The sequence below is a fragment of the Leptinotarsa decemlineata genome, unplaced genomic scaffold, assembly GCF_025532065.1.
Source record: "Leptinotarsa decemlineata unplaced genomic scaffold, Ldec_3_MD MMD2_tig00000010_RagTag_RagTag, whole genome shotgun sequence".
Classification (NCBI taxonomy): Eukaryota; Metazoa; Arthropoda; class Insecta; order Coleoptera; family Chrysomelidae; genus Leptinotarsa; species Leptinotarsa decemlineata.
Window position 1 is genome coordinate 10558836 of NW_027412538.1, and position 16346 is coordinate 10575181.

The window sequence follows — 16346 nt, forward strand, 5'->3', positions numbered from 1 at the left end:
TTGGTGAAATTGGTGACACGTGTGAATCGTTGTATTTGTGCCATGCACCAGTATACGGGTGTCTGCAGTATGCTGTATAATGTCCTCTGTTAGTAGTCCCACTGTGATTTAAAAGTGCATATAGATTATAACAAGTAGCCACATTTTCTGCTGCAAAATTGTCCATATCCAATCCTTCTAGAGGAAATTCGATGACATCATTCAATTTGCCTCTACTTTCCATTGGAGAGAATCTTTTTAAATGTATTACTAAAATATAGGGAAACTTGTGGATTGATAGGGACTTTATGCATTTTTCCTTTCCTTGAATTTCGAACACGTCGGTTTTTCAATTCCATCCAAAGTTTCTTCTCTTATAAAAGAATCTAAGCATTGCCACAAACTCAATTGGTCGGTTCTTTGTGGTATGGAGAGAGACAAATCCCAGAAAGGATCAAATGTTACTGAAGAGTATCCACAGTGTGTGCATTTCATCGTGGATTTCAATTGGCCAACGAAATTATCTACAAACTTAGAGTTATGCATCCTCAAATATGTGAGCCATGACTCTTGTGCATTTCCGCTGTCGCTCAATTTTTCGTCAATCTCCGTTTAGGTTTAGGTTTCTCATTAATTATATTAACCTCTTCATGTTATTCTTTCTAAAAGAAAACGGAGAAACTCCTGGGCGTCTTGATGAGAATTGCCCATGAATCGAGGAGCAAAACTTTGAATCTGATTTTTTAAGTAGGCTGTATTTACTACTTTATCAAATGAGTCTTCTGACCACAACTCCTTGATGACTTCTGCAAACGATTTGATTAAAGCACCCTTCATACTAGAAATACTAGTATTGATATCTTTCATGAATTCATCCTTTTTCAAATATTCCAATAACCATCTCGTATTTGATAAACATTGAATTACGCTGTTCATGAAACAGGTGTTACCAATATTTTTTAAACCATTTAACCCAAAGGTTTTGACTGAAGAATTTATCACTGAACAATCCGAAATATCTTTGAAACCCATTTGAGAATTTTGCTGAGACAAAGTATTTTTTCCATTTGCTTTTATTTTAATTTCATAAAGTGGTTTCTTATTACCTCTCTTTTCTTTATAAAATTGGTTTTCAGGAAACAAGTAAATTTCATCAAGTTTTTTGGATTCAGGGAGAGTACCGAAAAACGAAGCTGCATTTCCTCTTTGGATGGCTATAATAATTTTCTGAATGAGAAAAGATGTGGCTCTTGATTCGTGGGTTTCATCGGTTACCTTTTTTCCAATTTTATTGATGAAAGGTAAGGCTTCAGGGCCAAAAACACCAAACGTTTCAATAGCTATTGGGCGAAAGATATAATTATTTCCCAAATTCTGATATTTCCGTAGTTTGGAACTTTCTCCTAAAGAAGCAGCAGCATCGACTTTCGCAGAAGTAGTTATAGTAGTTATAGGTATTAGTTATAACCCTTGAAAGTTTTGGTAAATGTTAAAAAAGAATAACGATAATAATTTATCGAAGAAAATGTACGAATCGGCCAAATATAATGTTTTTTCATAAATATATGCGTGTCATTAACTGCAATTTGACGGTTTCTAACATATTTATTTATTTCAAATTTCGAAACACAAATCTCATTTGGGATTGATATCGTGACAAATTCACGATTAAAACTGATTAAAATAGTTTGAAAGAAAGTTATGAATTGTATATTTAAACCAAATCATCAGTTTGTCCATGAAGGTTTCCGTTTTTACCTGCTTTTAAAGTTGAATACCTAAGAATTTTTTTATAGGTACTAAACTATATGAAATAGCGGACTACCACAGTGCATAGTAAACTTCAAGCAGACATTCTCGTTCCTGCATGTTGAACCAAAAATCCTGTTCTTTTCCAGCCAGACGTGGTATATCCAGCTCACACAAATCTGCATGGAATAGAATTGCAGCAGTTTCTACAGATACCACTATATTGAAAATCTGTATTCTTTCGTGCTTAGTCTATTCATGTGTCGACATTCCGACTTCCGACTTTCTGTATAATTGAAAAATAATTTTTAACGTAATGTACGTGCATCTACTTATTACGGAAAATGTCAGTTTCAATTTCACATTCATTGACATGACGCAACATTTTTTATTTTCCTGCATTTTGCCATAAATGGCCATTACGAAACTTTCTCACTCGTTGGGTCGATGGAGCAACAACTTGAATAATTTCTATGACGTAGGACAGTTCGCAATGGAAATGATCATATTTACTAGGAAGAATGGTCATAGATATCTTTTCCACAATATTCGAACAAATTTGATAACTAGTTAAAGGATTCCAGTCAGGCTCCAATAATTTTTCTTATTTAGGTATATTTCGCTGATATTTTTGATACTTTCGTACTTTGAATTTTTAGAAAGCTTGAAGTAACCTTTTTAGTGCTCTTTTGATTCACACATTTCTATATTTTTATCACAAAGCTAATGTGATTGTGATCGCAACTTTCAGATTGACAGGCTTATTTATTTTGATCTTTGATCTTCACTTCTAGAATATTGAGTTTTTTCTGCGGTACTATATATTTTGTAACCAGGGCTGGCCTTAGAGCTTTTGGCGTCTAGCATTTTACCTCAGCGACATCTACTGTTGAAACATTTGCCAATATAACGAACAAAAATATTCAAATGCTAATTACTTAAATTCTCCAATCCATTTTTTATATTATATTTATCGAAACTTCTCATTAAACATAAGTAGTGAATAACCATAATATTTATGTGCTAATTCCTCAATAATTTTACCAAATATTTGCATTAACCTCTATACAATTACATTTTCTGCCCTGTTGATTTATTATAGTGAACATACTTAATGTATGTTTCTTTGCTTTTGATTGTCTCAATATAAATCTTCAGTCACCATTCTTTTGCCTTCCTGTCTTGTCCATATACCTCTATTCCCTTTTTTTATCGTTTACTTTCACACATTCATATTTTATGTCCCATTTATCTCTTTATTGTATGTATGTATTGGTATCCATCACCCTTAGAATTTGAATTCAACCATGTGAAATTGCTACGTAACTTTCTCATGTAAAATGTCTATATGCGCACGTAAAACCGATTGCTGGCGTGGCGACGCATATCGTGGCGACGGGTCGCCATGCGCAAGCGACTTTGCGATTCTCTTCCCACTAGTTCGGCAATACGCTATCTCTCTCGTCACATTGAGGTCGGATGCCTATATTATATACAGTTGTGTTTTTTTCGGTATACATAGGTATCCTGTTTGACAGTGATACCTAATTTAGAAAGTGAAAGTGAGCAGCTTCTTGCGAAGATTGCAAAATTACTCTTCGACACACTATCAAGTCTATGTCCGCGTATATTTGGTCTGTCTCAAGGTTCAGTAAATGTAAAGTCTACTCTCTTGGTGGAATAAAATTTACACACCTTCCATTGTCTAATATAATATAAATTGATTTGAAATCCCTCAAAGAAATTAAAAAGATTAACAGAAAAATAACAATTTTATTAAACAAAAAACTCAGCAATGCGAACTTTCAATAGCCTCTTAGTTTCAACGATGTATGATTCTCCGCACTCGCAGGGTATCCGGTAAATGCAATTCTTTGAATCGCAGTCCGCGTTTGGTGGCCTAGTTTTCGTGAGGGTGCTACGGATAGTGTTCCCAGATCTGAAGCAGGTCCTGATGGTATGTATACTTGGACCCAATCCTTCTTATCCTTTCCGATAATCCTCTGACGAAGGGGAGGACAAGTACTGGTTGTGGAGGCTTCTCTTCCTTGTTGAGCTCTTGCTGTCTTCTAGCTGAAGCCTGTTCTACCATCACTATGGAGTAACTATTCTGTTGAAGGCCATTTTTGATGATGCCTAGATCCTTTTCGAGACCTTCCTTCGTATTACAGAGCCCGAAAACAAGGTCTAGTAGAGTTTTGATGATTCCTCTCTCAGTCGACTGTTAATCTTTTTAATTTTTTTCTGGAATTTCATATCAATTTATATTATATTAGACAATGGAAGTCCGAACTGATGAAATACACCACGAAACATTGTCAACCACCTTCAAACAAAAATTTATACAATTTTCATTATTTGATAATCAATTCTCATCAAAAATAAAGCTCTACGACACATGCTTGAAGAATAGGTTTCATAAAGATTGACAAAATTGTATTTCAAAGTCAGCTGATGTTTTTCTTATTTGTTAATAACAGGAATATCAAAACATTATTTAACTAAATTTCTAATGATGGTGAAAGTTGTATTGAAACATTCATTATTGATATTTATAATTTAAGATCTTAAGTGATGTATTGCAATAACTAACTGGAAAACATTCTTAATATTTTATTTTTCATTATGTCAAATTACGAGTAGTTCCTGTCTTAATATGTTCTTTTATGCATATTATTTGTAGAAAATAATTTCGCTGTTTCACATCAGTCATTCCAATGTACTTGTTTGCCAAAATATTATCTATTTACTTCTCTCAATTGACTCGTTTATATAACCGATGTTCGATATTAATACAAAAATAGTTATTGAATAATTGTGAGTGAATTTATCCACGATATAATTAGTTGATTTTTCAGGCGTTAAATTGTTTTCATTTCGCTGTTTCGCTAATCATTATTTTCCGTTCCGATTACTTTTAGAAACGTTATCGTTCTGTCACCTATTTGGTTGTGCTAAATAGGCAAAAAACATTCAATGAACTAATGGAAATTAAACAAATATTTATTGAAACGCAAAACGAGTCAGAATTGTGCAGTTCTGAGACGTGCTAGGCTTCAGTAGGTAGTAGATAGATTCATTTACTAACAATTGTAAAATGATTTAAGAATCACAGTAATATTAATAATAATAAGAAGTGTAAAGTAACGATTTGAATCGAATATACAGGTAAAATGTGTAAGGTTTCTAGACTTGTACATCGAGTTTGAGATTCTTATCGACCTATGTATGGTTATTTTCACCTTCCACATCTGAAAAATATAAAAATTGTAATCAGTAACCGTAATCAAAAAGTTTGCAATAAAAAAAGAGCTAAGAAACTCTACAGATACTTATCTTATTATTTCGGAGGCTAAAATATGTCCATGTTAAGTTCTTCACTACAGGTTTTATATTTTTTAGATTGTGGCTGTTTGATTACTTTATTACTTTCAGTTTGTCAAAAGTTGAGGTTTATGTTCACGCACGATCTTCAGTTGTAAAAAAATACCTCAACCAAGTATCTCTATAGACCATTCAGAGGAGCTGTTGAAAATGCCATTAAAACCGTAAGATTCTGTTCAAATTGGGAATTTGCACTTCAGAGTAAATTGATTTCGCAAGGTTAAAAGTCCATTCTTAATTAATTAAAGGATTACCATGCATTGTTTCACCAAAAAATTTAGTCAAATTATGTCTAGTCGTTCTTTGGGAATGTGGCTGAAACTAATCAGCCTGAGAATATAAACTAAATTCATGCGTCTAGTTTGGAGCAGCGAGAAAATATTAATGATTCCTATCACTCTCAATTAACATTCTGTATATGAATTCGTTATAGACAGCCATTTTGTGTGATGGTGGATGGTTTGAACTTGCGGGTATGGTGGAGCTTGTTTGTGTAGGTTTCCTGTATATTGCCATTTGAAATTGTGTTTTGTTGTGGTTATATCCGATGGTTATGTCCTGATAGTTGAGTTTCGAGTTGTTTTCTTCCTCTATGGTGAAAATCAGTTTTTGATTTATTTCGTTAATATCCTTTGTTATTTGATATATTCTTATTCCATTGTTTTGTGATATGTACAGTCCATCGTCAACGTATCTGACCCATTCTCCTTTTTCATTATGTGCTTTTATTATTGTTGAGATTTTCTCATCTATGGTTTGCAGGTATATTTCGGATATAATGCTAGATACTGGGGATCCCATCGCCAGTCCATTTAGTCTACTTTCTACCTGTACATAATAGAACTGCCACAACTGATCAGCATTCAAATTTTTTTTTATATTCCTAAATTGATAGGCAATTGTGTGAAGTTTGGATACAAGATCCTCGCGGTGAGAAACTTCGTTCTGGTGACATTAATGGAGATATATTCACAGGTTCTCAGGGGGCTATGCAATCTAAGGCAATATTCAGAAAAAGAAGGTTCGCCAAGAACCAATTATTTATTAACTACAAGTATGAAGTTTCGTCACAGTTTCCCGTTATTAAACTTTCTGGGGTGTTGATAATTATAAGTGAGGTGTCATTTGCGTACATAGTGAAGAATGGTGACACACGGAGCTTGAAAATGTCGTTGATGTAAATTATGATTAACATAGGGCCAAGTACTGATCCTTGAGGGATACCCACAAGTAATTTTTTTAATTGATTATTTCCTTCCTTACCTTGGAAGATTCCCACATTGTTTTCGCATACAGGTGGACAAGTAGGAAGCCAAAAACTTTCTTTCACGATTCTGTGAATATTACGCAGAGAGTGTATGCACTTATATGAGGTCACAACATCGAAAGATAATCAATTTCTGAAATATTTCGTCAGAAAAATTAGGAACGAACTTTCTCAAGACACCAAAATTAAAAGTTGGTTCCAATTTTGTACCCCGATAATTAAATTGAAATGTCCTGATGCATGACCATCTATCATTAACAATCAGAAATAGATTTGTGAAATGAGCGTTTTTTGAGATTCTACATTTTCTTAGGTATCAACAATTATTTTAAATGATCAGATCATACAACAAGGTTTTTCGATTTTTGTAGGAGATAGTCTAATTCACATGTACTTTTTTTTGTAACATTTTTCAGCCCTGTCCAAAAATTACGACCAAGGTATCATTTGATTCGTTTTTTTGGCCTAGAAAGTTTAAGGAAAGGTCCGAAAACGCGCCGATAAAAATTACAAAAATTATAAACAATTAAGTGAAAAAAATGGGGCTTTAGGTTTTTCTTAATATCTCGGAAAATTTTCAAAATTTTGGAAATTTGAAAAATAATTTGAAAAGATCAATGAATTTGCGTCAATAAAAAAGTAGAAAATAAATTTTTTTTTATTTTGGCAACGGTAATCTATTTTTTGCCTATTAAGGATAACTTCACCAAAGGAAAAAAAATGCCAGGGTTTTAGTTTGATAATTATAGAGATTTTTATATTAACTTTCAATTCAGAAAAAGTTATTAATTAACAAATTTATAATTAACGTTGAAATTGGGATAAAAATTTTTTGACTGCGGATTATCGTTTATTGATGTATCCCAACATTACATGAATTTTTTCATTCCTTAATATTTACATTTAATATGTTTAAATAAATTTTTTTGTTTTTATGTCAGAGTGACGAAAGGCGCGCAGAAGCCAGACTACCCGCTTTAGGCTCTATTTTCAGGGCTCTGTAAAAATTATAAATAATCGAGATATAGTTTCGGGACTAGGGACTTTTTTACGTAAATTCATTGATCTTTTCAAATCTTTTTTCAAATTTCCAAAATTTTGAAAATTTTCCGAGATTCTAAGAAAAAACTAAAGCCCCATTTTTTTTCACTTAATTGTTTATAACTTTTGTAATTTTTATCAGCACGTTTTCGGACCTTTACTTGAACTTCATAGGCAAAAATACGAATCGAATGACACCTTGGTCGTAATTTTTGGACAGGGCTGAAAAATGTCACCAAAAAGAGCTGAGTCGAGTATATGTGAACCATCGGAAAATTTTAGCAAACAAAGAAGGCATATGGGTACACTTGAATGCGAAACGGTAAGCAGTAGTAACACCTGTTTTATCAATTGACATCAATACATATATATATATATATATATATATATATATATATATATATATATATATTCATTAAGAACTAGTTCTGCAGACGTCATCAACCGTCCCAACTGAAATGATTATAAATTGTTTCTATATTTACTTTAAAGAGCCTAATTAACTGATTATAGGGACCAGCACAAAATTTCCATTACTCAAATGGATTGAGGACCTCCCCAAAAGAAGACTTCACATAATTTATTTAGATTGATGTAAAGAAACACGAATTGTTCATTAACGATTCTGTCGGAGTCACCGAGTTTAAAAATAAGCACACAATAAGCAGAAAAACAGCTATGTTCTCAATTTGTGACATCGCAACGACTTTATAAATGCACCAAGGTAGTATTGTAATTGAATGCAATAATGAAATAATTCACGTGGTCTAGAGTGAAAAGGCGAATCAGCTATCATCGACAGTACCGCGTTTATTGACCCGGTGTCCAACTTCATTCGATTAATTATGGCTATTTGTTGGTCACTTTAATGGTCAGACATTGTTTGATGAAATTTTCTACTCGGAACTATTGATGTTTGGCGTTGTCGAAAAACAACCCGTACTGAGCTGTTAAGCTCTCTTGATAGAGAAAAACCGCATAACTGTGAAAGAAATTGGAAAGTAGTAATTTAAAAATGGAATAGAGAATATTCCTTTCATCACTATAAACTAAATAATAAATATCTGTGTTTGACCGCATCACAATGTCTACCTTAGAGTGATGATCAAATTTGAGCACTTCTCAAGGTGGTAATTTATTTATTGCACGAACTAAGGATATAAACAGAATAAATCCGAAAAATATCCTAATTTTACATATGAAAGATAGTGAGTAAGTAAACAATATACAGTGCATTGCATTTATTTATTTATTTATTTATCGGTCAAGTACACTACAGAATTATTATAAAATCCCAAATGGTACATCAAAAAAGTTTCAATTGTTGAAACCAGTCAAGCATTAGAGTTCAGTTATGAACCCAACAAGTAAAATCCTTAATATAAACTATTATAATTGCTTAAAAATAAATAAACCTATTTATCAGTCTTATACACCACAAACTATTAATAAAATACCAACTGGAACATAAAAAAAGAAAAAATATTGAAAAGACAACACTAATGAATAACTAAATTATAAAACAAAAACGTAACTATATCAAGTACATTACAGAATTGTAACAAAGTCCCAAATGTTACATCAATGTACAAACAAACCCTTGAGTCAAGTTAATACTTCATATTAAATAAAGGTATGCATTTTCATTTGTCAAATAGTGCATTAAGTTCAAATTAAAAAAAAAGACATGTACGAATCCAGAATAAGTTATGATTATTACAAGAAATAAAAAACGACTATTCAGAAGTTTAATGAACAATCTCTTGATGAAGTCGTCTAATTGCCATTTTTTTGAATTTTAAATATGACAAATGAAAAAAATTAAGTTCTGAAAAGTATGTATTGAAATTTTTTTGAAGCCTACAACTTATTGCCATCGAGCCATAGTTAGTCTTGTGGAATCGCAACCCAAATGAAAAAATGCGATTGCTTCTTTTGAGTTAGCAGAAAGGCAAAGGTCATCTAAAATAGCTGAACAATTGTAGTGGAAGTTTATTATTTTATGAAGGAATAGAACCATTACAAGTTTACGTCTGTCCAGTGATAATAAATCTAATACAGACAGCCTCATTTGCGAGGTAAATCCAAAGTAGGGTAGGCCAAGTTTCCAAATTATATATTTAGAAAAGCGATTTTGCATTTTTTCAAGCCTCTCTTTATGACAAGAATAAAGAGGACACCAAAGTACACTGTTATTATATTCCAAAATACTCCGAACCAGTGAAAGGAAACTCAACTCAGTTAGGGCACTAACACAGAAACAACAACATATCATGCACAGCGAATCAGTCGAACCAGATATCCAGTTTAGTGAAAGAATCATCAACTTGACCAAAGTAGAATTTAACAAAGAGGAAATTTCAACAATGTCCAAGGGGCCGAAGTATACACCAGCAATAATTAATAAAAATAGTTTGGATACGTTGATAACAGATACAGCTATTGCACTGAAACAGACAGGCAATAGAGATATAGGGGCATACAAGATAAATGAAGTTATTCATAACTATCCATTCTCTTTATCAAACAGTAGAGAAACCGGCATAATAAAAACTATACAACAAAAAATAAGAAATAATGATCTTGTTTTCACGAAAGCTGATAAATCGAATGCCATAGTTATCCTTGAACGAGAAGCATATGTTCAGAAAATTGAGTCAGTCATTCGAGATGAAAACCTTACTGTCATCAAGAAAGACCCGACAAAAAATAGTCAAAATGAACTGAAAACTTTCCTCTTAGATACTAAAATCATTTTCACGGAATCAGATAAACGGAGAATCACCTCTTGCCCTAAACTGTATGGCCTGATAAAAACACATAAAGAGGATAACCCCATAAGACCGGTAGTTTCGTATATAAATAGTCCGGTAAGAGAACTAGGAATACGTCTTAACAAGTTGTTCAAAAATATTAACAATTTCGTCCCACCTCACAGCATTAAAAATTCACTGACTTTAGTAGAAAACATAAGGAACCAAACCACACCATATAATTCAATTTTAGTTTCATTCGATGTAAAGAGTATGTTCTCCAACATACCATACAACGAGTGTAAGCCCCTCATTTTAGACATATTAGATCAAGCCAAAGTAGACCATATCACTTCCTTTGAGGTTTCAACAGCTTTCGATTTGTGCCTGAATCAGAGTTACGTTCTTAGGAACGCTCATAGATTGTAACCTAACATGGGAAGATCAAATACAAATAGTATGTAAAAAAATCAACAAAAGCTTTTATATTTTGGCAACACTAAGAAATATTTTGAACACAGATTCATTATTACAGGTTTACTGTGCATTTGTGTATTCCGCAATTTCCTACAATATTATAGTATGGGGTCAGGCATCAGACATAACAAGAATTTTTGTTGCTCAGAAAAGAATTATAAGGCTTATCTTTAACATTAGTAGTCGCCAATCATGCAGACAGGTTTTCAAAACTAAACGGACCCTCACGGTTATATCAATTTATTTAATGAAACTATTATCATATATTTTCAATAACAAACATTCATTTCCCATTAATAGTGATTCACATTCTTACAATACCAGAAATAAAAATGATATCAAATTGAACAAGCCCAAACACTCCTATTACAAAAAATCTCCCATCAATGCAGGCTGCCGTTTTTTTAACTGTCTTCCGAAAGAAATAAAATACGCGGGATCCCTGGCGGTTTTTAAGTATAGACTTAGGGAACTCCTTATCAGAGAATGTTTCTATACTGTTGAGGAATTTGAATTATACTTTTCAATTTTGAGATGATATCGAAGTGTATGTTACATAGTCTATGTTAGTCATCATTGTGCTTGTTTCGTCCTGTTTGTCAATTAAAACTTAATGACACTGTTTTTGACTTATCCTATCTATTGTTAACAATAGTTGAAAGGATTAATAAATATTTTATTTATTTATTATTTAATAAATTTCTTAGACCTGGCCATTACACACAATCAGAATAAATTCGAGTTCAATGTTTTCAGAAAACCTAGCTATACAGACATCACCATCCCAAGCGATTCTTTCCATCCAGACAGTCATAAATTAGCAGCCTACAATTCAATGCTGCACCGAGCATTCTCACTGCCTTTGTCTGCAGACAATCTAGCTAGGGAAATTGATACAATTATACAGATAGGTCATAATAACGGTTTCAAAGCAGATACTATCCAGAAGTTAGTCAGGAAACAAAGCCGGAAATCCACTTGCAGATTAATATATCCTCAGGTCAAACAACCAGAAATCAAGAAATGGGTAACGCTAACATATTTTGGAAAAAGAACAGTAATTATCGCAGGTTTCTTCAGAAAAAACAATGTGGAAGTAGCATTCAGACCACTTGCCAGGTTATCTCATTTTCTTTTCAATGCGAAAGATAAGGTCGACAAGTTGAGAAATCTGGAGTTTATAAGCTTAAGTGTCCGGAGTGTAATAGTGTTTATATGGGACAATGCGGACGAAATTTCCAAAAACGGTATGCTGAACATGAAAGGTCCTTCAGACTGGGACCATTCCTTGGTATGCAACCACAAGTTTCCGAATTTAAACAATACGGAAATTCTGCACTATGCAAGGAAGGGTTGCAAACACAATTATTTAGAATCCTTGGAAATTCACAAGCATAAACATTGCGGGTGCAACCTGTTAAATGACCAAATCGATTTAATTTACTCTCCGGTTTTTAAATTGGCACATGCGCATTGTGAACTGTAAATTCAGGTACTCAATCAAGTACCTGAATGGTATATATTAGCGAATGTAATGAATCATTCTTAGTTTATTGTTTAAGTTTGAAAATGTCCTTATAGGACGAAACTGCAGTAACGTCAGTTACAAATAAAAGTGGTAAATAACATAGAAATTTTCATTTCTCTTTTCGTCTGCTAATTTGTTACCGATGAATCTTGCAGATTATGTAAAAATCCTAAACCCCAAGGACAAGCTAAAATAAGACTGAAAGATAACGTTTCCTTTACGAAAACGATAACGTAGAATCAATTGTGTGTTATCACAAACGAGCAACTTTAAATCGTTTTCTATAGTTCGAAATGCACGACTCAGTTCAGCTGAAAAGTAATGCAAATATACCAAAAACGCTCTTCTTCAAAAATGTTCGACTGACCCAGCGCAGAGTTAAATTTCCAAGTATCCAAAACGTATCGGCTACTCAGCGTTCAAGTGTGAGCAATAAAAATAATAATCTTAGCTGAAAACTGACGTAATTCCCCGCATCGGATTATGCATTACATAATGGCTATAATTAGTTATTAATTCATTCATGTGCATGTTGAAGTAACGTTAGAAAAAGTATGGTATCGAAATCATCTTGGAATTTAATGACGACCGTCGACCGTGATGAGTCAAAACAAATACACAACAGGCTTCGGTTCGTCAAGACCACAAAACCGCATGTTTGTCGTTTCGTACAGAGTGGAAGCTGTAATTAAAGAAGAAAAATTAAAATACACGAACTTAGGCACAGTCTTTTGACACTGACAAAGTTGTCGGGTCAAAGAACGATGTAGATGTAGTGGTTAACATCCCGCAGCCAGGCGGGAGAAAATATTTAAATATATCTAAATATTTCATCTGTAGTACAAAATTTCGCTAACACTTATAATTCTTAAAATCCATTTTTTTATTTTGATTTTCTTTTGAACGACCTATCAAGGAGGTTATGTACAGCGCATTCTGTTCGCGAATAGATCAAGCAATAATGTCGATAGTTACGTACAGCGCCATCTGCCCGCGAATACATCAGGCAATAATAATAATAATAATAATAATAATGTTTATTTATCAAAAAATTACAATATTGAATACATAAGTTTATATCAGTAGTGCTTGAGAGCTGCATAAATAAACAATGGCATCACTGAAGAAACAATCGCAAGATTGCTCCTTGTGGGTGATATAGCCTCTAGAAAAGCTTCAAAAAAATGACAAAAAAAACATTCATGTAGCACATAATACAATATTTGAAATATCACAATGATTGATTGTCAGTTTCATGCAAGATATTACATGATATAAAATATCACAGTCGAGTCGGTAAAAGCGTCGCATCCAGATCAAGTGAATAACACGATCGGTTTGAAATCTCAGTGAAACATAATATACATATATCACATTACAAATTATCTAAATATCACCAATAGATGGTTAACAGTTTTATGCAAGGTATCACATGGGATAAATATCACAGTCGGTAAAAAGTCTCATTTAGAGTCTTATTAGAGATATATATCATTGTCTTTTGAATATGACAAACAATTTGTTAAAACTAATAAATTATAACAGGTTTGAATTTTTGCAGTTTCTACAGTGAAATAATTTTTTGGAATATATCTCTGTCATAACTATTTAGCCAATTTTTTACTTGTTTCTTAAACTTAACGTAGTTTTGACTAGTTTTTATGGTTTTAGGTAGTAAATCCCAAGTTTTTGGACCCAGATAGCTGCAGTGTCTGTCCCACTACAACTCTATGTTTTTGTCTCCTAGTATTGTATGGGTGATCCGAGCGTGTTATTTTAATTTCATTTTTGTATATTTTCTGCAACATTTTTGGCAATAGAGTTGTCTAATATCGAAAACGCCACTTTCTTTGTATAAATTATCTTTGTACAATATTGAGGCAATTAAAGTGTGTGTCATTTACTCCTCCCCATCCTATTATGCCGTATGAAAGTTGGGACTGAACTAAACTATAATACACAGTTGTCAAATGGGTGATATCAAGGTATTCTTTCAAGAGTTTGAATCTTGATATGAATCCTCGAAGTTTATTTGTGAGATACGATATATGTAAATCCCATTTCAAATGTCGGTCAATTTTTATACCGAGGTATTTAATGGAGCTGGCTTCTGGAATTGATATATTCTGGTTTATATTCAATGGCCCCATATTCGGCAAATTGTTAGTATAGGAGGTGAAGGGTAAGTATTTGGTCTTTTCCGCATTCAAAGTTAGTTTATTGTATAAAAACCATTTATTGATATTGTTGAAATCTTTTTCTGCCTTCGCTTTCAGTTGTTGCCATGTATCGTCACTATAAAATACTGATGTGTCATCCACAAAGCTCAGAATAGTTCCTTCAGAGGTCATTTTCAATAGGCTGTCTTTATAGATGGTGAACAGAAGAGGGCCTAAGACCATACCTTGGGGAATCCCGTAGGTAATCGTCCTTGGTGTACTTACTGCACCATCAATATCGACTACTTGTTTACGGTTTGAGAGATACGATTTCAATAGATCATGCGGCTTACCCCGCATGCCAATTTGTTGTTTATCACCACTCTTGAAGAGCGGTTTGATAACACCTGTTTTCAAAATGTTTGGAAAGATTCCGTTTTCGAAGCAACTATTAATTATGTGGGTAATAGGGACTGTTATAAAATCTGCTATATGCTTCAACATTTCTGCAGTAAAACCGTCGTGTCCAGGACTTTTTTTTAGTTTTAGTTTTTGTATAATTCGTAAAACTTCTTCAGTGTGTGTGGGATATAAGAACATATTTTTATTGATTTCAACTGTTTGGTCTTTAAAAGAACCGGGTTTCAGGATTTTGTCAGCAAGTTTTTGCCCTATTTCATAATGTCGATAATTCTGTCAATGTAGATCCCGAGCTTGAGAGTTACAAACAAACAAACAAATAGGTGGAGCTAATATAAAGCGTGTAAAAACGTTCCATTTTTCGTTCTTTCAATGTTTTTATCTGTCTTCTTCCGATCTGTCATTGTCACTTTCCATAAGCATGAATTATTTTGACCCGCGATTTGTTTGAAATAATATTTTATAGTTATTCTGTAACTGGAGTGTTTGGGAATGGTTTAGAAAGTTCGGGAACACTCTGGAACACACCAGATAATTGTGAAACGATCAAGAGAGTTATATGGTGAGGTAGTCTTCTATCCTTATGCAGAAAGAAGTTGCTGAAAAATTGGAAGGGGTATAATTTTTAGAAGAAATTAGTTTTTGGGAAAGAAGCTTAATGAATTTCGTGCTCTTTGGTGTTCCCGTGTGTTAAGCGTTCAGATCTGGATATAAATGAAGGAGCCCAGTAAATACTTGATGATAAATACTTCTGAGACATTTGCACTTCAGGGAAATTGATTTTATATCACTAAAGATAGGGAAATCAGTCAGATAAGCCAGTCGGCAGATTCTATTTGATGTATGAGTCGTTTATACGATGGCGCGGTATTAAATTGAAGTGGTATACAATTCCGACAACTTTTTCGAAAACATTAGTTTGGCGTCGGAGATAATTCTTCGTATAACATTTTAACGATTTACAACTTCCGAGGCACTTCAGATTCAAGATCCGTTCCAGCATTTACACGTAAATTTGAGCAGGTTCGGCAAAAATCATTTCATTTATCAACTTGGCATAGTTTTGAATCCCATATGAATAGTAGAAAGAAATGGCCACATGAATTTTATGGCAATTGCCAATCAGGTAATCCATCAGAAGTGGCAGGCCTCCTTCTCTCCCGCATAACGAAGCCGTACCTGCCTTACATTTTCATTAGATAAATAATGTTATTATTCTGTCTACCGTTTCGAACCGTTACGCACATTCCGGTCAGGTTGAAAAAATCGAAATGGAACTAGAGCTCGTACTCACCCACTTTTCGCATTTGTTCGTCAACTGATTCATAATATGCGATAATCGTAGTCCCGTTTTGTGTATTTGGTGTGAAACTTATGCTTCCAACCGATCTGTGAACATTCACATTTATGATTTAAACACTTCATTCTTATGTTATATTGCTGGCCGATCTGTTGGTGTTTTTAACTTTAACACGCTTTTATTAGCTTCATCTGTATGTATGTATGTTTGTTTGTAACTCTCTAGCTTGGGATCTGTATTTGACAGAACTATCGACATTATTGCTTGATCTATTCGCGGGCAGATGGCG

At 33.4% G+C, this 16346-nt stretch overlaps 1 protein-coding gene across 1 annotated transcript in view; it reads left to right on the plus strand.

Annotated features, from left to right (window-relative positions):
* Window positions 1-16346, plus strand: part of Clic (chloride intracellular channel protein 5) — a 42185-nt gene that overhangs the window by 12953 nt on the left and 12886 nt on the right. The window lies entirely within an intron of this gene.